This window comes from Ahaetulla prasina, chromosome 1 (genome assembly GCF_028640845.1).
Source record: "Ahaetulla prasina isolate Xishuangbanna chromosome 1, ASM2864084v1, whole genome shotgun sequence".
In the NCBI taxonomy this organism is placed as follows: domain Eukaryota; kingdom Metazoa; phylum Chordata; class Lepidosauria; order Squamata; family Colubridae; genus Ahaetulla; species Ahaetulla prasina.
The window spans coordinates 159,445,690-159,467,834 of NC_080539.1; positions in this window are offsets into that span (position 1 = coordinate 159,445,690).

A 22,145-nucleotide genomic window follows, 5' to 3' on the forward strand; every position below is an offset into this window, starting at 1 on the left:
TGAAACCCACCACTGGGTGGGTGCTAACTTCCTATCCAGGAATGAGCTTCTATGCATCTTTATTCATAGATAATATATTTTTCTGAATATTTGTGGAAGTCGTGGAACATCTTGCCCACAGAGTTGAGGAAAAACCCCAGTCTCTTGGCCTTCCCCAAAGAGATCAAAACGTGACTGTGAAGTCTTGCATGGGGGACACAGAGGCCCACACAGCCAGGCTGGCTGGCCTCATGAACCTCCCCACCCACCCACCCACTGTCTGTATTTAGAACCCCCCCATCTTGGAATTCTTCACCTTATGACATGTTTATAATGCTGTTTTTATAATTTAAAAACTTTTAATCCTAAATTATTCTAATTTTAATGTTTAAATTTATTGATTATATTGCACACTGCACAATAAAATATTCTCTATTTTAAACAAGTAAAAGATGATGACGATAACAACAACAACAACAACAACTTTCAAATACAGAGGGATCATCATTTGGAACACAGCACACCAGATATCACAGTTGTCGAAAACCGAAACATACAATTTATTGACATTGCTGTACTAGGAGATGCCAGAGTCAAAGAAAAAGAACATGGAAAAAATCATGAAATATGGCGACCTGGCTATGAAAACTACACGATTACGGATGAAACATGTAACAGTGATACCCATTGTCATCGGGGCACTTGGTACCATATCCAAGAATTTTACAAAATACATCAAGAAATTGCAGCTTCCTGCAATACGGAACTGCAAAAAACTGTGCTACTCGGAACATCATATATTTTAAGAAGATACTTGGTTGATACCTAGGATGCTGGCAGCAACCCGTATCAACCATCAGCGCCCATGATATTTGTGATGCATTTTTAAATGTTCAGTTGGCTGAGTTTCATGTTGAATGAATAAAAGATAATAAAAATAATAAAACAAGCACAGAATATTGCTGAGGCATTTTTTAAAAGAGGAAAAGAGGAAAATTAATATATATCTCTATCCATCCATCCATCCATCCATCTTTGTACAGTATATTTATATATACTGTATCATTTTTTTAAAAAAAATATTTCTAATAAAAAAAATGAAAAATGAAAGAAATAAAGGAAAAGGAAGAGACAGAATATTATCAAATATGGACCAAATGGTATGAGTGGTTGGAGAATAGGAAAACAGAATAGAGAAAAAGGATGGAGAAGAGAAGATAACAAACGTGCAAAATATTGTAAATAAATGAAACTAGATGTAAAGGGACAATAAAGTCAAAGGTAGTAAAAAAGAAGGGAAAAAGGGAATGTATAAAGCTAAAGGAACAAAACCGTCATATAAAAGGAAAACACAGACAATGTGTTTTTGTTATGTATGTTTGTGTTGTGTTGTGTCTTGTAATAAAACCAATAAAAACTTTTAAAAAAAACCTGCATGCATAGAAGCCATTTTCTCAGAGGGAAAGCCTAACTATGATTCTGATTGGGATTGATTATTTCCCAGCAGGAACTGATGAGAGCTGGCATGCCAGTTGTCCCAATCTTTCTTTCCAAGAATTAAATAATACAAAATAACAGAGTTAGAAAAGACCTTGGAAATCTTCTAGTCCAACCTCCTGCTCAGGCAGGAAGCCCTATTTCAGACAAATGGTTGTCCAATCTCTTTTAAAAGAAGAGCATTCTGTGAGAGCTGTTTAGACAGTGCTAATCTTCTGTCAACAGCTCGTAAATCTCTGCCTCGGGCAAAGAGGGGGAGATGAGCATTTGAACTGAAGTTTGAGCCCCCAAGAAAAGCCCCAGAATGATTTCTGGTGGTTTGATGGGAAACGCTCCTTCGATAGTTCAAAAAAAGCTCCAGAGTCCAGAACGCCTCTGCAAAAGCAGAGCAAAACGCAGCGTCCATCTCCGTGACTGAAGAGGATTAATGATAAATTTTCAACACGGAAGAATCGAAAGCAGGAAGGCTGGCATTTGCTTGTAAGATGATTTTAACTCCCTGACAGAGAAGTTATTTGAAGAGTGGAGATGAAGAAAGATGGCGTTTTGTTTTTTGAAAGTGAAAGCTAAGGAAATGCTGATTACAATTGCTGGTGTGGAACCTCTAAGAAGAAAATAACAAGATTTTTTTTTTCTAAATGGAATTCTTTATTTTAAAAAATCTATTCTTTTTTTTTATTATTATCTTTTTCTTACAGTGTTTAAGAAGAAAAATTTATTGGTTTTTTTTTTCTTTTTATTCCCCCCCCTTTTTTTTTTTCTTCTTCTTCTTCTTGATATTACTTAGTTTAAAAATGGCTTTTAAGCAAAGAGATTTAACCACTTCTAAATTATTGGAAATATCTTCACTTCAGGTACGGAAATTGAAAGAAGATATTAAAGACAGTCTAAGGAATTTTTTACAGGAGCTTATGGAGGCTCATCTTTCAGAAATAGATCAAAATTTAATGAAATGGAGAGAAATACTGGATTTTAAAGATTTGGTGGAAGAGCAGAGTAAGGAGATGAAAAAATTAAAGGAATCAATTACTCCATTATTGTTATCTAGTACACAGACAGAAGAAAGACTGAATGAATTTAACCAAATTAATTTAGATTTGCAAAGGAAAATAGATGAAGTTCAAATTAATTTGAATTTAGAAAATAAAATAGATGATATTCAGGTTAAGGCTGATAAGGCAGAGGAAGAAAGGGTTATATTACAATATAAATTAATGGAATATGCTATAAGGGTAAGGGGTTTAAGAGAATTTAAAGAGGAAAATTTGAAAGAGATTTTTATTCAGGCCTTTGCCCAGACAGAGGAATGGAACCAGAAGATTTTGAAGTTAATATTGAAAAATTTATCGTGTTAATTCCTGGTGGGCAAGGCAGAAGTGTTTACCGAGAGATGTGGTTATTTATTTTACAAATAAGAGGATTAGGTATGGAATTTTGCAAGCATTTTATAAAAATAAATTTCAAATATTAGGACAAGATATAATAATGATGAAGGAAATTCCTCCTAAAATGTTAAGAAAGAGAAAAGAATTTGCCTTTCTGGTGGATGAGCTTAAGAAACATCAGATATATTTTAGATGGGAGGTTCCAGCAGGTTTAACACTGAATTATAAAGGAAAAAGTATTTTCTCAATACAATTTGTAAAGCACGAGATTTTTATACTAATGTATTAAAGATTGGGAATTCTTTGTTAACAGATGTTAAGTTGAATGGTGAATAGATGGTTGAAAATGTGTAAGATAGAAGAAGGGGAGGCAGAATGTTTAACTTTATTAAATATGATTATGGTTAATTTTTGTAAATGACTTATTGTGGATATAAATGTGTAATTTTAGGGGTACTATATGATATATTAAAGGTATAAAGGAATAGGAAGATGGAATATTGTTTAATTTTGGAGGATAGATAGTAAAATTTAGGAACTTGGATTAAATATTATATTTAAGAGATGGATGTAATGTTAATTAGAATGTAATTGTTATAATAGATATATTGTGGATGATATAGGTGTAATTTTAACAATGTTATTTGACATAAGTAAGGTAAAGTGAAGATTTTAATTATTACAATTGACACTTTGGATATTTGTAATATTATTTGTTGTATATATAAATGTTAAAGATGTGAAAAGATGGACTATTGCTTACCCCTGAAGGTTGGACAGAAAAATTAAAGAAACTAAGTCGGAAATATGAACTATTTTTGAGAGATTGCTAAGGAAGAAAGACATTTTAGAAGAAACCTTGGTGAATATTGGAAGATGGAACGTTGTTTTGATATTGATTGATGAAGGTTGGATATTAAAACTACGTACTTTATTCAAGAATAAACACTAACTCAATTGGAAACTTTGGAGAATTCTAGGAGTGGAATGGTCTGATATATAATGGAGTGGAAGAAAAGTATCTTCTTTGTCTTTGGAAGGGGAGTGGAGGTTTTAAGGAACGACTATGGATTATGATTTGTGCTAGATTTTAATTTTCGTTGTTAGTTTTATACCCTGTACTCGGTTCTCGGAAGTCCTGGGGGTGGGGAGGAAGGGGAAGGGAGGGGGAGGGGGTAGAAAATGGATTGATAGTTAATGTACAAAGATGATTGAAGATGTATAATTAATGTAAGATCGGACCTGCCTGGTTACTACTTTAGAATGAAGGGAAAGAAGGAGTAGAAGAGAGAAGGAGGAAAGAGAAGAGGAGGAGGAGGAAAGGAAGGAAGGAAGAGGGGAAGAGGGAGAAGAAAGGAATAGGGAGGAAAGAGGAGAGGATGTAGATAAGAGAGGGGGAGGATGGTTATGGAAAGTAGAAGAAGGTAAAGAAGGAGAGTAAAAGGAAAAGGAAGGGGGTGGTGACCAGGCAGATCCGATTAATTGTATATGAGGGTACATTAAATATGTTATTGGATATGTTATTGGATAAGAATGTCAAAATAAAACTTTTTAAAACAAAAAAAATAAAAGAAGAGCATTCACATTCACAACAAAGTTTCAACGGTCTCCAGGATGCTGTTTCTCCATTTATTATTCATTATTGTTGATCACACAATTAGCCAGATGTTCAGATTAGGTTTGGCATTTTTATCCCCCTATCGTGTCCTTCCCCAAGGGGATAGGCAGATGCGGATATTTAATTTTATTAAAGAAATCATCACAGGATGTAAGCTGTTCCAAGCAAAGCTGCCTTTTGCAATTGACCGATGGCGAATTTGTCAATGTCGATGGTGTTCAAGTGGTGCTCAAATTGGGATTGCACCAGTGGTGGATTGCTACCAGTTCGCCCCAGTTCAGGTGAATGGGTAGCGGCGGCAGCAGGAGGCTCTACCCACCCACCTGGATGTCATCAAAAACACTCTGTGCATGTGCAGAAGTGCTGCATGCTCGCAAAGCGAGCGCACACACCTGCATGCTCCCAAAAGCGAACCGGTAGCAAAGAAAATTGAAAGCCACTTCTGGATTGCACCCAAGGCATCTATCAATATTGGTGCTATCTTTGCTTATCTTTATTTTCAGTATTACAGTCATTATACATTACCAGCATTGACAAATTCACCATCAGTCAATTGCAAAAGGTAAATGCTGTGCTTGGAGCAGCTTACATCCTGTGATGATTTTATATTATATTCAGTAGAGAAGGAAAAAAGGAATTTAATTAAAGCGGGGGGGTGTCTTTTTAGGAAATCTGTGATGGGTCCTACTGGGATTCTACAATGAGGCAGATGTTTTCAGTTGCTGGATATTGATTCTAGCCCTCAGAAGCTTGCCTGTACATCTCACTAATATTTCATATTTATTGCTCTCATATTTCTTTAAAAAAGTCAAAAGTAATTGAGTTTATTGGGGGGGGAGGGAGAAGCTAAAGGAAAGTTATGTTTATGTGGTTTGTGGCCCAACCAGAAAGTGGGGATAATGATCACATGGTCATATAAAAAAGAAGAGGAGAAAATCAGGACTCTCTCAGAAGCATTAAAATAAATGTTGTTGATTTTACATCTGGCAGATTCTTAGGAAAAATGCTGTCAATGGGAACAATCTTTTTCACTGTCGCCTATTTGCTGTCTCCTTCTGGGGCAAATCCCCCCAGTAGCTGCTTCCATTCCTTTAGAGTCAGGAGCAACATGAGACCAGGGAAGGTGCCAGATAATGGAAATGGAACCATCCTGATTATTGGCACTTACTCGTATGTGTCAGAATAGTACTTGATTCTGAAATGAAATGAAATGAAATGTAATGTACTATATATTCATCATTCAACCATGGCACTAGGGAGGATGGAGGATGCCATGGCTATCCATCACTCCCTCAAAATAGAATTTAGAATTTTTTTTTTATTGGCCAAGTGTGATTGGACACACAAGGAATTTGTCTTGGTGCATATGCTCTCAGTGTACATAAGAGAAAAGATACCTTCATCAAGAATCATAATAGAATAGAATAGAATAGAATTTTATTGGCCAAGTGTGATTGGACACACAAGGAATTTGTCTCGGTGCATATGCTCTCAGTGTACATAAAAAGAAAAGATACATTCATCAAGAATCATAATAGAATAGAATAGAATAGAATTTTATTGGCCAAGTGTGATTGGACACACAAGGAATTTGTCTTGGTGCATATGCTCTCAGTGTACATAAAAAGAAAAGATACATTCATCAAGAATCATAATAGAATAGAATAGAATAGAATTTTATTGGCCAAGTGTGATTGGACACACAAGGAATTTGTCTTGGTGCATACGCTCTTGGTGTACATAAAAGAAAAGCTACATTCATCAAGAATCATAATAGAATAGAATAGAATAGAATTTTATTGGCCAAGTGTGATTGGACACACAAGGAATTTGTCTTGGTGCATATGCTCTCAGTGTACATAAGAGAAAAGATACCTTCATCAAGAATCATAAGGTACAACACATGGAGAAAGTAAATAACTGAGTAAGCAAGAACTTACTGCCTCCCAAATGCAGGTAGTCCTCGATTTACACCCACAATTGAGCCCAACATTTATGTTGCCAAGTGAGACATTTGCTAAGCGAGTTTTGTCCCATTTTACGACCTTTATTGCCACAGCCGATAAGCGAATCATTGCAGGTGTTGAATTAATAACATGGTTGTTAAGTGAATCTGGCTTCCCCGTTGATTTTGCCTGTCAGAAGGTTGCAAAAGCCAATCACATGATCCTGGGACACTACAACCATCATAAATATGGGACCAGTTGTCAAGCAACCGAATTTTGATCAGGTAATGTAGGAATGCCGCAATAGTCGTAAGTGTAAAAAAACGGTCATAAGTCGCTTTTTTCAATCACTTGTTGTAACTTTGAACGGTCACTAAACGAAGTGTCGTACCTTGAGAACTACCTGTGTCTACCTGTGGGATCTGTACCATTTTCCTCAGCCTGTCGATATTCTTGGATTACAACTCTCTGGCTGGCACTCTGAGAGATAGAATTGCAAGATGACAGGTTGGGGAAGGATAACTTACGTGCTGCATGCCAGTCGGCCCACGTGTGCCTTAGAAGCTTGCTCTAGTGAAATCTATTAAAATACTTTGTATTATGCAGCATGTGCATTTGGAACATTGCATTAGAACAATAACCGCGCGGTGGAAGGGTTTACTTCAGCCAATCTGAACTGATTCTAGCCTTCTCAGCTGGATTGATGCAAAGAACAAGTTCTTAATTACCACATACAGTCATTCAATTGGGATGATTTATCTTTCCTCCAAGCCCTGAGGGGACATTTAGGTGCTGCCAGCTCAGTGGATGTACTGACATGGGAAACCGCTGCAGATTCCATTTTCCAGTAGGCCCTATGTATTACCAAAGAGCCATGGGTTGGAAAAATTGTAACCTACAAATGGAAAATTGAAAAATATTGAACTCTTACCAAGTTAGTTGGAGACGAACTTGCCTCTTGGAATGACTCCTGTGCTGGCAGTGGCAGAGGCGACTGGGCAATGTCCCAGTCGCCTATTAATCTCTAGTCAAGAAGCTCATGCTGGAGGACCATTTCTGCATTGGGAAAATAAAACGGCATTTTATAAACTCAAGTTTCATATTAATCCTGAAGGGATTAAGCTCTTATTAGGCATGTTCAGGGTTGTCTTTTCAATTTATTACAGCGGGAAAGAAATGAGAAGTGAACCAACAGCCTTAGCGGAGAGAAAGAAAAGAATATGACACAAATATCCATTGTTCGCTCTTCTTAGGGCCATCCTTAGTCAGAATTAGGTATCCATCTGAAGCAACAGATTTTGGAAGAGCTGGAGGGAGCTGCAGGAAGGAATTATGCATGGAATGTGGATTGACTTGTGCTCTTTAAACTAGCTTTTCCTCCCTGGCTTTGCTAGAAAAAACTGGCTTTGCACTATATTTAAGTACAATTCAACATCCAGTGCAGTCAACGTTTATACACGGAATAGAAAACTATCCTCTTGCGCTTCATTGCAAGGAGTAAAATGACTTTAGGTTATACGTTTTGGTTAAAGTTTTTGTTAAGTAGAGTCAAGGTGGCACAGTGGTTAGAATGCAGTATTGCAGGTTAATTCTGCTGACTGCCAGCAGTTCAAGTCTCACCAGGCTCAAGGTTGACTCAGCCTTCCATCCTTCCGAGGTGGATAAAATGAAGACCCAGATTGTTGGGGACCATATGCTGACTCTAAACTGCTTAGAGAGGGCTGTAAAAGCACTATGAAGTGATATATAAGTCTAAATGCTATTGCTTAAGCTTTGGCTTTTGATATTGCTATGGCATTCTTCTGGACTTCCTGTAAGGCATTGAAGGGGAGGGACAGTGTTTTTCAGGGATTCTCCACCTTTCTGAAGATATCATTCCATGTTGGGGGGTGGAGAGAATATTACCTAAAGGTTCCTACTTATCAGTTCTTTTTACTATCTATATGAAACCACTGCGGAAGTCTTCCATTGGCATGGAAACTGATACCATCAATAGCCTGATAGTATCCAGCTATACATCCTAGCCCTGGACCGAACAGGTAATGTGGTAGAAATGTGGAGCCACTACCTGGAAGATGTCAGGATCTGAATGGGGAGAAAGAGACACAGATTAAGTCCCTCCAAGTTCCAAGGCTTTGGATTTCTGGCCCTAACCCTCTGCTCAGGACTTGTTTGAAATTTGGGGATCCTCGTAGATTGAGTTCCTGCTCAATGAGCAGCTGGGGATAGAGGGCTTTCAAACTAATGCATTTTTACCAATCGCATTAAGAGACCTTAGGTCTCTCATGTCCTAGGATTTCAAAAAATTTTACTACCGGTTCTGTGGATGTGGCTTGGTGGGCGTGGCATGGCTTGGTGCACGTGGCAGGGGAAGGATACTGTAAAATCTCCATTCCCACCCCCGCTCCAGGGGAAGGTTACTGCAAATTCTCCATTTCCTCCCAATCAGCTGGGACTCGGGAGGCAGAGGATAGATGGGGGCGGGGCCAGTCAGAATTTTTACTACCGGTTCTCCAAACTACTCAAAATTTCCGCTACCGGTTCTCCAGAACTGTTCAGAACCTGCTGAAACCCACCTCTGCAGCAGTCGCTCTCTCCTGAAAGCAAAGTTCATGAGACAAGAGAGAGGCTACAAGGGTTAGCATATGGCATCTTATAAAGGCTTGCAGATCAAGTGACTTGTGTGTGTGTCATGGTTCCGTTTTAGACTGACTAGCACCAGGGCATGGTTTTACATATCCATGGCTCCAACTTCAGAAAAAGCACTGTGGAAAAGAAGGGAAGGGAAGGGAAGGGAAGGGAAGGGAGGGAGGGAGGGAGGGAGGGAGGGAGGGAGGAAGGAAGGGAGGAAGGAAGGAAGGAAAGGTCAAATACTATGACAAGTTGCTATATCCTCTTTGATGTTGCTCCCATTACCTACCACTCCCTGGTAATCATTTGGGCACCACAGTGAAAATAGGTTTTCACTTTCTGACCTCAACTGCCCTGAAGCTCATTACATAAGGGGGAGAGAGAAATCCAACTTGCCATATAAAAAACCGTGTTGATGTTGGATTCCCCCCCCCACTTCTTTTTCACTTTGTTGCTATGATCAATTCCCTCCCAAGCCAGGAACGACCACATACTCAGGTGAGTCTATTTATCCACCTGCTTCACTGGCGTCTTTTCTGCTTTGTTTGCAGCCATTGTTGTTTGTGCAGCTGTCCAAATTTGCTGCACGGGTTAGTAGCTTCATTCCTTCCACATCCAGGCAATTATTGCAGATCTGCTTTTCTCTGCAAGGTTTTACAGCAAATGTGAGAAAAGATCATTTTTGAAAAGAGCCGTGAAAAAGAAAGAGAATCTTTGAAACCATGGAGAATACATATCATTGTAGGCACAGATTTTCTTATAAAAGTAGCTGCTCATTCCCAATATGTTCTATGTTCTAAATGAACCTAGAGAAAATTGATCAAATCTTTCTGACGTACTTCTAAGCTGTAATAACAGCATAAATAAAAACAGCAAGCTCTGGTTTTCCAACCGAAAAACTACTAAGAGGTTTATAGTCACTATCTCAACTAAAGCTCAGAATTGAGCAAGAAATGTGTGCTGTGTGAATTCCTCAGACTAAGAACCAATTTCTTTGAAGTTTGGGTTCAACTTATATTCGGTTCAAGTCTGATGCCTCCAGACCTGATGTTCACAAAATTGCCCACTTTACACTGCTCTTCAAATTTAGCTAACAATGGCTGGAGTAAGTAGAATGGCCACTGCTGCAAATTTCAGTAGATGTGGGTTCTTTACATATACTTTATTGATAAATAGCACAGGCTTAGCCAGTGAGAAGACTAAACAAACTTTTTCCTTAGTGGTATCCACCTATCTGCATACAGAGAGTTTTGTTCGGGCAATGCATTTAATCAGGCAGCTTCTTCTGCAATCTAATGTCTTCTGTTCCCGAAGAGCTGTATGACATGGGAATGTTTTGAGGAAACCAAGCGAAAGAGGAGATATGGAATGGACAATGGGCTTAAAACAAAATAAAAACCCTGTTTTTAAAAAGGGGAAAAAAAAGCTTTCTTGTAGAGTTGGAAATCAATCGATCAATTGGGATGGAATTAAGGGAAGCCAGCCTGGTCTTGAACGCTTAGTTCAGAATTCCTTTCCCACCTCATTCTAAGTCAGTTTATTTCTGTTTTTGAACAAGCTCCAAGAGGGTTGGATGTAAAGATTAGTCTGGAAAGTGTAGCACAGACGAATTTTTAAAAAGAACATGCTCGTTCCCTATCGAGTATGTCTATTTTTAATGTGCTACAGTAAATTAGGTTTGTGTCACTTTCTAATCTCATGTAGCCTTTGTCAAAAGAATAAAATATTCACTAAAAAGATATTTTCATGCTTATCAGAGAAACATTTCTGAGCCAAATACATACTATTCTGCAAAGTACAGAAATGCCATGGTAGTCCTTTGATCTGTTCAGTGCTTTCCAGTTTGGTTGGTAGCCAGAGGTCAATATATACTGTCTCTTCATAGATTAGTAGGGAAAGAAAGAAATGAATGAGTCTGAATATTTTATTCTTTCACATCTCACTTACACCAGCTCTGCATGTTTGGCTCCAAATACATAAGTGATTTACAGCTGTTGTAAGTGACATCCAAAGCAGGCTTTAGGCAGGAACATAGAAGCAGCGGGAAAGGAAATTAACCATGTCTCTGCTTTTAAAAAGGAAGAAATAATTCTGAATATCCTAATAGTTAACCTCAAACTTCAGATCACATGTTAAGATGCTGGTCAAAGTAATCAGGAGATTGCTATTTATTTCTGAATGTTGCAAGACAACAGTCTTGTATTCCTTATTGATGGGACAACAAACTCAAAATTAATTAAGCCAACAAATGTCCTAGGCCTATGTTTCGGCTTACTCAGCACATAGACATAGGATTGGAAGCACAATCTGGAACATGAATGGCTAGGGAAAATTAGTTGAAGTATATATGGGGTGATCACAGCCTGCCAAATACAGCTGGCCCAGCACTGGCACACTTTAATTGAAACTTGGTGAAACCATGAAACATAAGTATCATTAAGACTATCATTACTAGGGTGCAAAAATCAGACATCCAGTAAATGACAACAACAGTTTTTAAATATATTTTTGGCTGCCAGCTATAGACATCTGGGATTATTTTATAATCATTTTTATAAACATTTACAGATTCAAAGATTAAAAAAAAACTAATACAAACTAAGAAAGGAGAAGAAGGTGTTTAAAAGAAAGAAAGAAAATATAGTAAAGAAAGAAGAAAAGAAACCTATCATCTGGATTTTGGAAGTCACAAATCGAGAGAGGTTGGCCAATTTATAGAGGGCTGCCGCCAACCATAAACTGATCAGAACCAAAAAAAAAAAATCAACATTGAACATAAAATCAATACTATATTTGGACGTCCATGAAATGTCATTTGGGATAGCAATAACACTTCATTGATTCCTTAACCATTTCTGTGAATTATTTCCAGATATTGGCAAACCACAGCCTAGTTAGTATGATTTGATCAGGATAGGGTAGGGGTCTGCAGACTTGGCTCTTTTAAGACTTGTGGACTTCAACTCCCAGAGTTCCTTAGCCAGCAAAGCTGGCTGAGGAACTCTGGGAGTTGAAGTCCACAAGTTTTAAAAGAGCCAAGTTTCCAGACTCCTGGGATAGGGAATGGCTACCCAAAACACTTCAAGGTGCACAGGCTTTTTAGAAGCTGAAGCAGCTGAATGAGGAAACTGATTGGATAGATTTGAACGGGAAGATAGACTCTCAGAACTATTTCTGATCTGATAGCTGCTGAAATGGCAGGTATCATCAACACATGGTTTATGTTTATAGAGGGATTTCAGAGAGGAGAAAAAAAAAACCCAAAACCAGCATTTCAATTTCTCCCTGTGAACATTCAGAAGCATCGGGAAAAAGAAATCCCAAGGTGAACTGCAGATGAATTGTTGAGCCTTGCATTTAGTAGCACTTTTGTTTTTTACAAAAAAAAATCTTGTAGACCGTCTTTGGAAAACTGAAATAGATCATCATTAAGTTTCCTCTCTCTTGTTGTTTCTGCAGCGATACTCTTCCTCCTTTCCTTCCTCCAACACAATCGAGCCAGTATAGTTTGGCACCGACTTCCTAACCACATGAAACACTTTCCCTGGGCTTTTGTGATTTAGGTCAGATTGAATGGATAGAAAGTCCATGTTCATAAACCCTTTCCATGAGCCCTTTTTCATCCCCCCCCCCTTTTTTTTTTTTTTTTTTGCAAAACAGCAAGAACCATGAGCCTTTGTTTCCTTTTCTAGCTTTCTCTGTTCAACAGCATGATTGCTTCCAGATTATTTCAGTTTGCTTCATGAAATCCATAAAACTAATTTTCTTCCTTAACCCCCCCCCCTTTTTTTTTTCTTATCCAGGGCTAAGATGAAAAGTTAACCTTTTTGCGGCTTTCCTTTGGTTTGAGTGGGACATGGTCAGGACAATAGTATCAAGAATCTGTTTTTGACCAACCATTCAAACTCTCTGCTCTTCGCGCTATCACTCTTAAGGAGATGTCTATGGAGATTCTCAGCTACCCAGGTTATGGTTATCCCAAAGGTGCTTTTTCAAAAGGCAAATGGTCTTTCTTGTTTTTTCCTTGGAGTTCAGAATAGAAGAGGCTTCTTAGATGAGAAGTGAAAAGTCTTCAAGGAAAAAAATAAGGAAGTCCACTTGCCTTTTGAAAAAGCATCTTTGGGATACTCTTAAGGAGACTATACTCCCACCAAGCATACAAGCAATCCAGAGACAGTAGTAGAAGAGCATCTTTTATTTGCTTTAGGGACCGTCTCTCAATGGGTATCAGCCTTTTGGAGAAAAAGGGCTGTGGGAACTTGGAAAGGGGGATTGCATGGAGTTGCAGGGATACTAGCCATAATAACATTCTTTTCTCTGAGAGTCAAGGACATGCTGCCCTGCACCTGGAGTGGCGTGACTGGGCGGCATCTCCAGTTGGGATGGTGTATTGATTGGACCATGTGATGGACATTTGGGTGCAGGGGGAATGGACTTGGACTTTCTTTTGGGTGGGGAAAACCTGGAAGCTTTCAGATTCGGGTTTTCTCAAATGTGCCAATATGACATTTCTAATAAAATGGAACTCTGAGGAACTTCTAGCCTCAGAGTCTTCTTCTGTTGGGGGTGTTACTTGGAACCCTGACATTGGGAATTTAGACTAGGAATATCAGATCCAGTCTGTGAAAATCTGGAAAACCATAAGGTAACCACAAAGAGATGTTCTTTATCTGTTTGCTGCCATCTAGAAACTGCATGGATTTCCACAGACCAAAACTGATGATTTTAACGCTCAAACTAGATGTATACTGAAAGGACAATCAAGTCACAAGTATGAAAGAGGTTGGCCAATTTATGGAGGGCTGCCACCAACCATAATCTGATCAGAACAAAAAAATCAACATTGAACATAAAATCCATACTATATCTGGACACCCATGAAATGTCACTTGGACCAGCAATAATGCTTCATTGATTCCTTAACCATTTCTGTAACTTATTGCCAGATATTGGCAAACCACAGCAAGTGGCTTGAAGTTCTCCCATTCATAAAGTAAAAACTAGTAAAAGAGAAAACTAGAGTAAGTTTTTTTTTTTAAAAAAAGCTAAATCTTAAGAAAAGTAAAAGTTGGAGTAGGGAAACTATTTATTATCTATCCCATTTTTATAGCTGCTCATTTCAAGCAAGTGACTTTTGCGTCTACAGAGGTACTGGTAGTAATGATAAGTTATAATAAGATAAGCAGTAGGAAATATTCAATAAATTGTTTTTACCTGCAAATTAAAAGATCAGAGTCAAAAGCACAATAACTTTATTAAAGATCACAAATCAACCAAAGTGAGCAAACTAAGAGTGAAAAACTTCATCTTCCACAACCAAGATTCTGCATAAGGTCTCAGACTTAACCGCAAAAGCTGGACAGATCTCTGTAAAATATAACACGAAGGAGAAGGTTTTTAATGTTTTTTTATTAGCGATTTCCAATAGGCTGAATATGGACCGGTGGATGAAAATGGAATTTATGACAGTAATCCAAGCTCCAGTTTAAAACAGTTTCAATAGATGACATTCTAATTAAGTATAAAGCCAGAACAGAGTGGTCTGTCTACTAGAGAGACTGGGCTAAATTGTAGTATGCCCTCAATGCCAGTGGCTGGGAGATACACTCAGGGATTGTGGTGCCCATGACCTCCTAAGAGCTTCCTGGAGGCAACTGGTTGAACAAGATGATGAGACTAATTAATCTTTGGAACTAATCAGCTGGTTTGGTCCCTTCCCATGGTTTTATGTGCAACCATTGTCTAGATGCCGCATCTTAAATCAGAATGTACAGCAAGCAGAAGTTATATTGGTTTGATTTAGCAATCAGGAGCACTTGCAGAGAGAAATCAAAAAGTCAAGTGGGCAATGCATTTAAAAAGAAGGACCTTGATTGCATGGTCATGGCTACCATCTTTATTTTTCACCCCAAACGCCCTATGGGTGCCCCTATTGGTAATTCGCAGGATGCCTTTAAAACTTTTAAATCTCCAAGTCTCACCTTCTGCAGGGCTTCGAAAAATTAGCGATCTTCCAAACTTTTCTGATAAATGGACTTGTCCTGTCCAGTTTTACCCGTTCCAACTTTATATATCAAGATTTTCTTCCTGTGGGTGGTTTTTTGTTTTTTTGTTTTTTTGTTTTTTTGTTTTGAAGGGTGGTGTTGGAATGATCACTTAAGTCAGCAGCACTGGATGGTTTCTTAAGACTTTCCAATTTGTCATCTACACTTATATTTACTGAGTTTCCCACAAACTATTGATTTCTCCACGCAGGCCGATGGCTATGCAAAAAAGAAGCATATTTGTATTAAAAATGTAATAACCATGGAACACTATATCTTCTGGCAAGCAATTGGTTTTAAAATTGACCCTAGCACTCAATTTAAGGAGTTTTGCCTTTTCCATGATATCTTCAAAAGATAAGTCATTTTAGCAGATTCATAGAAACTGATTCTCCTAGGGATGCAGGGTTACTCTAGCAAATGAAATGGGAGAGGTATATGAAGGGCAACTATTTGTGCTTGAAAAATAAATTTCATTTCAAGCTATGTATCTCAGGAAAACATTTTCAGTCCTAACCACATATAAATCAAAAGTGGTTACCTGTACTTTACTGGAGCCAAAAGATTAGCTCTCTCCTGATGCGATTCTTCCTGCCTGGAATTAAGCAGAAGTACAGGAGTGAGGTTATTGCAAAAACAGCCTAGCTTTGGTATTTTATACTTAACTCCCAACAGTACTTGAATATTCAGTATTTATTAGCCTTTCTAAACAGTAATGTTTTTATGTCATCTGCATACATACATTACATCTGAGATAAGCAACGTTATACAGAAGGCAGAAAAGGAAGCAGAAATAATATTCAAAGAAATTAAAGGCAGATTTTTTTTTAAAAAAAGAGCTAAAACTAGTTTACACCAACACTTTCCTTATACTTCATACTTTTATAGCTTTGCAAGTACTTCTACTTTACCACAACCATACCTTGTCTTTTATTCTTTAAGTTTCTCATCTTCTTTTTCAAAATCTCCTCAGCTTCATTTTCACTTCTTCAATGCTTCAATCAGAATTTTCTAACTTTCAGCTATTCTTAGCAAATTAATCCCCTCAGAGTTTTGTCTTCATTCTTATTACTTTTTTCTTTGATAGGGGAACAATAGTAGCATTCTTCTAACCATCAAGCCCTGGTGTAGTCTTCGCACTCACGTTAAGTCATTTTATAAGCCTTTCCAGTTATGCGGGATACACATGCGGTCTTATTATTTAATATTCTCACAACTTTTATGACTTCTTTCTCATCAGTTTTGACTTGGACGCTAACATATTAGGATTTCTTTCACTTCTATCCTACAATTTGTCTCTAGAATTTCTATACAAATATCAGAAATGCTCATTTTAGCATTCCCTTACTTCAGTTTTATTTTCAATCATTTCATCACATGCCATTTACTTCACCTTTTTTATATTAACCAATATTAACTTAGTCTCTTTAACAACAGTCTTTATCATTGGCTTTATCATTCTTTATCGTTAGCTCTATGTATACATTAGACAGTAATTGTATCCATTTTTTCAATCATATCTTTTACATGCATTACATGCCTTCACTAATTATCTCATTCTTTCATATTAAACAAACCCTTCATATCTATATGCATTTGCCATATGTGCATATGACCCATTTTATACAACGTACTTGAAATTACCAGACTTTCTAAAGTAGATACACATCAATTCCCATTCCCATTCATTCTTTGATCTCTGGATGAACCAGTAACTTTTTTCTGTACTCTGTATTCTCTTCTCTCATTCTCATCCATATATTCATCTCACTTAGCAGAATAATTTTTACTATATATCATGTTCAATTAGCATATATTTTCTAATCTATATTTTATTTATTTATTTTTCAAATTTTTATACCGCCCTTCTCTGAAGACTCAGGGCGGTGTACAGCAAATAAAACACAATAATCCAAAAATTTTAAAATGCAATATCCAGTTTAAAAATCTAATTCAATCGCTGTATGTTAAAAATATTAAGTAAGAAAATTACAAAAATAGAATAAAACCCCTATTTAAAAGCCCACTAAAAACCCACAGTATTAAAATCAATCAGGCCAGCCCCGCTTGGTGAAAAAAGAAGGTCTTGAGCTCGCGCTTAAAGGTCCGAAGATCAGGGAGAAGACGGAGTCCCACCGGCAGATCATTCCACAAGGCCGGAGCCCCCACACAGAATGCTCTTCCCCTGGGGGACGCCAGCAGACATTGGTTGGCTGACGGCACCCTAAGGAGGCCTTCCCTGCAAGAGCGGACTGGACGCACCGGACGATGGGAGGTAACTGGCGGCAGCAGGCGGTCCCATAAATATCCTGGTCCCATGCCATGGAGCGCTTTAAAGATGATAACCAGCACCTTGAAGCGCACCCGGAAGACCACAGGCAACCAGTGCAGCCTGCGCAGGAGAGGTGTTACATGGGAGCTACGAGGTGCTCCCTCAATCCCCCACGCGGCCGCATTCTGTACCAGTTGGAGCCTCCGGGTGCTCTTCAAGGGGAGCCCCATGTAGAGAGCATTGCAGTAATCCAGACGGGAAGTAACGAGGGCGTGAGTGACTGTGCATAACGAGTCCCAATCCAGGAAAGGGCGCAACTGGCGAATCAGGCGAACCTGATGAAAAGCTTCCCTGGTGACGGCCGTCAGATGGTCTTCTAAAGACAGCTGTGCGTCCAGGAGAACGTCTAAATTGCGCACCGATTCCCTGGGGGCTAATGATTTGCACCCCACAGTCAGCAATGAGGTTAGTTGACTGTGCCGGGACACTGGTATCCACAGCCACTCCGTCTTGGATGGGTTGAGTCGGAGTCTGTTCGTCCCCATCCAGACCCACACGGCCTCAAGACACTGAGTCATCACATTGACGGCTTCGTTGGGGTGGTTCGGGGTGGAAATGTACAGCTGAGTATCATCAGCGTACAGCTGACAACTCACCCCGAAGCCACGAATGATCTCCCCCAGCGGCTTCATATAGATGTTGAACAGGAGAGGCGAGAGAATCGACCCCTGCGGCACCCCACAAGTGAGTTGCCTAGCGGTCGATCTCTGCCCCCCTGTCAACACCGTCTGCGAACGGTCGGAGAGGTAGGAGGAGAACCACCGCAAAACGGTGCCTCCCACTCCCAAACCCCCCAACCGTCGCAACAAGATACCATGGTCGATGGTATCAAACGCCACTGACAGATCCAACAGGACAAGAACAGAGGAACAACCTCTGTCCCGTGCCCTCCAGAGATCATCAACCAACGCGACCAAAGCCGTCTCTATGCTGTACCCAGGCCTGAAGCCGGACTGGCACAGGTCTAGATAAACAGTGTCATCCAGGTACCGGGGAAGCTGCCATGCCACCACACTCTCAACAACCTTCGCTAAAAAGTGGAGGTTGGAGACGGGACGATAATTAGCCAAAATAGCTGGGTCCAGGGAAGGCTTCTTAAGGAGGGGCCTCACCACCGCCTCTTTCAAGGCGGCTGGGAAGACTCCCTCCATCAAAGAAGCACTGATAATTCCCTGGAGCCAGCCTCGTGTAACCTCCTGAGTGGCCAGTACCAGTCAGGAGGGACACGGGTCCAATAAACATGTGGCGGCATTCAGCCTCCCCTGTATCCTGTCCATGTCTTCGGGAGTCACAGAGTCAAACTCAGCCCAAACAATGTTCTCAAGACGTGCCTGCGTCATCCCGCCTGGATCCACCCAATCGGCGTCCAGCCCATCCCGGATCTGAGCGATTTTATCGTGCAGATACCTTCCAAATTCCTCAGCACATCCTTGTAGCCCCTTATTTTAGTCCCTTATTCATATTTGAACCCGCACTCAAGTTCCCTTCATGTATTCATCAACTCTACTTTAAAAGATCAGGCTACCGTATTTTTTGGAGTATAAGACGCACCTTAGTTTTTGGAGAGGAAAATAAGAAAAAAGGTGATTGGCAGGTGGATCGGCCTCCCGGAATACCCCCAATCAGCTGTTCCCAGAGGTGAATTTTAGCAACAGGTTCCTTGGTTGTGAGTTCTGTGCCTTGCTTTTTTTTGCTTTTTTTTTCTGCTTCTGAAACTCTGTTTCAGAAAAATCTTTTTTCTGCCTCTGAAAGCCTCCAAAATAGAACTTCAGAAAAGAAAGCCTCCAAAGCTCTGTTTGGGGACTTGTTTTCTGAAGCTTCTTTCAGCCTCTGAAACCTCCATTTGAGAAGCTGGGTGGGGCTACATTCGGAGGATAAGATGCACCCAGATTTTCACCCTCTTTTTTGGGTAGAAAAGGTGCATCTTATACTCCAAAAATTATGGTACCTTCCATTCAGATCTATTAATTTACATAAATCAATCAGATATCCATCCATTCCTTTGATTTCTATAACCACTGATCTCAACAAGTGATCAGTGTGATATACATCCTAAAACATAAATAGTAAACATAGACTAGTAAAAAGAAAATCCCACCATTATATCGTTCAATCTGTCCCAGGGGCTGAAAAGAGGAACTGGTAGAGGTGTTGTCAATTTCATCTGGTTGTTAAAACAAACAAACACTTCCTGTTTCACCCATAGTGGTTCTTCAGAAGCTCAGCAGCCCTATATCATCTACAGCATCTCCTGCTAATAGTAACAGTAATATCAATCTGTGTGGGCATAGTTTGTTCAGTATCCTACAAGTGCAAGCAAAGTCTGAAATTGCCCAACATATCGGTATTTTAACATATAACATAACATAATAACAGAGTTGGAATGGACCTTGGAGGTCTTCTAGTCCAACCCCCTGCCCAGGCAGGAAACCCTACACCATTTCAGACAAATGGCTATCCAACATTTTCTTAAAAATTTCCAGTGTTGGAGCATTCACAACTTCTGCAGGCAAGTCGTTCCACTTATTAATTGTTCTAACTGTCAGGAAATTTCTCCTTAGTTCTAAGTTGCTTCTTTCTTTGATCAGTTTCCACCCATTGCTTCTTGTTCTACCCTCAGGTGCTTTGGAGAATAGTTTGACTCCCTCTTCTTTGTGGCAACCCCTGAGATATTGGAACACTGCTATCATGTCTCCCCTAGTCCTTCTTTTCATTAAACTAGACATACCCAGTTCCTGCAACCGTTCTTCATATGTTTTAGCCTCCAGTCCCCTAATCATCTTTGTTGCTCTTCTCTGCACTCTTTCTAGAGTCTCAACATCTTTTTTACATCGTGGCGACCAAAACTGAATGCAATATTCCAAGTGTGGCCTTACCAAGGCATTATAAAGTGGTATTAACACTTCACGTGATCTTGAGTCTATCCCTCTGTTTATGCAGCCCAGAACTGTGTTGGCTTTTTTGGCAGCTGCTGCACACTGCTGGCTCATATCTAAATGGTTGTCCACTAGGACTCCAAGATCCCTCTCACAGTTACTACTATTGAGCAAGGTACCACATATACCGTACCTGTGCATTTTGTTTTTTTGTTTTTTGCCTAAATGTAGAACTTTACTTTTTTCACTGTTGAATTTTATGCAAACAAATCCCTCCAACTGAAGGATATATAATGTACCAACCCACACTTAGAATAGTTTGTATCTTATAAAACACTGTTTTATCATTTTTATGAAAAGGTTTAAGTACTCAAGGTTTTAGTGTTTGATATCCCAGGCCACATTATCCCAAGCACAAGTAATTTCAGCCTGATATGTTTATTTCCTGATAAAAGACAGCTGTGAAAGTCCTGAATGGGAGATCAGCAGACACAAGGTGCTTCATCATTGATTTTAGGGCCTATTTATTCAACCAGAACTCTATCCCTACGGAGTTTTTCCTCCTTTGTGGGGACAAATTAAAAAATTCCCCATCTGTTACAGTTTTCCATGACCCACATAAAAAAGGAGATGAGCTTTCATAGGAGGCCTGGAACCAAACACCCAACTTACTTCAGAAGATTTCTTCCTCCTTCAGAGACATGTTTGTTGCAGGACTGTCATTATTTTTTCTCTCTTATTTTTTTTTTAATGACAAATATTACTCAAAAGAAGAAATAAACCCTCTGAAACATACAACTTTTTCATAGCCCGTTGGAGGAATAAAATATTTTTGTGTCTTAGATACTCGGAAACAATAAATATATGATTCAGAATAAATTGCGGGAGAAACAAAAAAAAAAGATTACTTCTAACAAATAAAATTCTCTCTCCCATGCTTCCACTCTGTCTCATGTCGCTAATAATTAATTACACCCTCTTCCTACATACAAACTTGGAAAGAGGTTTTTAAACTTGTCCTTGTTTTCCCCTTTTTTGGAACAGGGATTAAATATCCATTGGAAGTAGAAAGTCCCATGGAAATCAGTTAGATATACTTCCATTGAACAGCCTCAGATTAAAAAATGGAAATCTTCAAATGAAAATAGCTTTCCATCTGCAAAATTAAAGGAGATTCAGGTATATAGTCTATTCTGCATTCTGCTGCAAAGGTTGCTCCATTTAATTCTCTTTTTTGCATTTGATCATCATTCCCACATGTGGCTAAAGTTTGTGTGTTCATTGCCCATGACTATATATATCTATCTATCTATCTATCTATCTATCTATCTATCTATCTATCTATCTATCTATCTATCTATCTATAATTTAATTTTGTCATAACAGTATACATAAACATTGTCATAAGTAAAAAAACATATCATGAAGAATATATATATATATATATATATAAGTAAAGAATATGCATTAGCTATATTAATTTGATATAATAAAGGGAACAATAGGACAGGAACGGTAGGCACTTTTGTGCTCTTATGCACACCCCTTATAGTCCTTTTAGGAATGGGGTGAGGTCAATAGTAGACAGTTTTTGGTTGAAGATTTTGGGATTTTGAGTAGAGACTATGGAGTCAGATAATGAGTTCCAAGCATTAACAACTCTGTTACAGAAGTCATATTTTCTGCAATCCAGTTTGAAGCGGTTGAATCTATTTTTTGCTCTTGTAATATTGCGACTGAAGCTGAAGTAGTCATTTACAGGAAGGATATTGCAATAGATGATTTTGTGTGTTAAACACAGGTCATGTCGAAGTCGACGGAGTTGTAAATTTTCTAA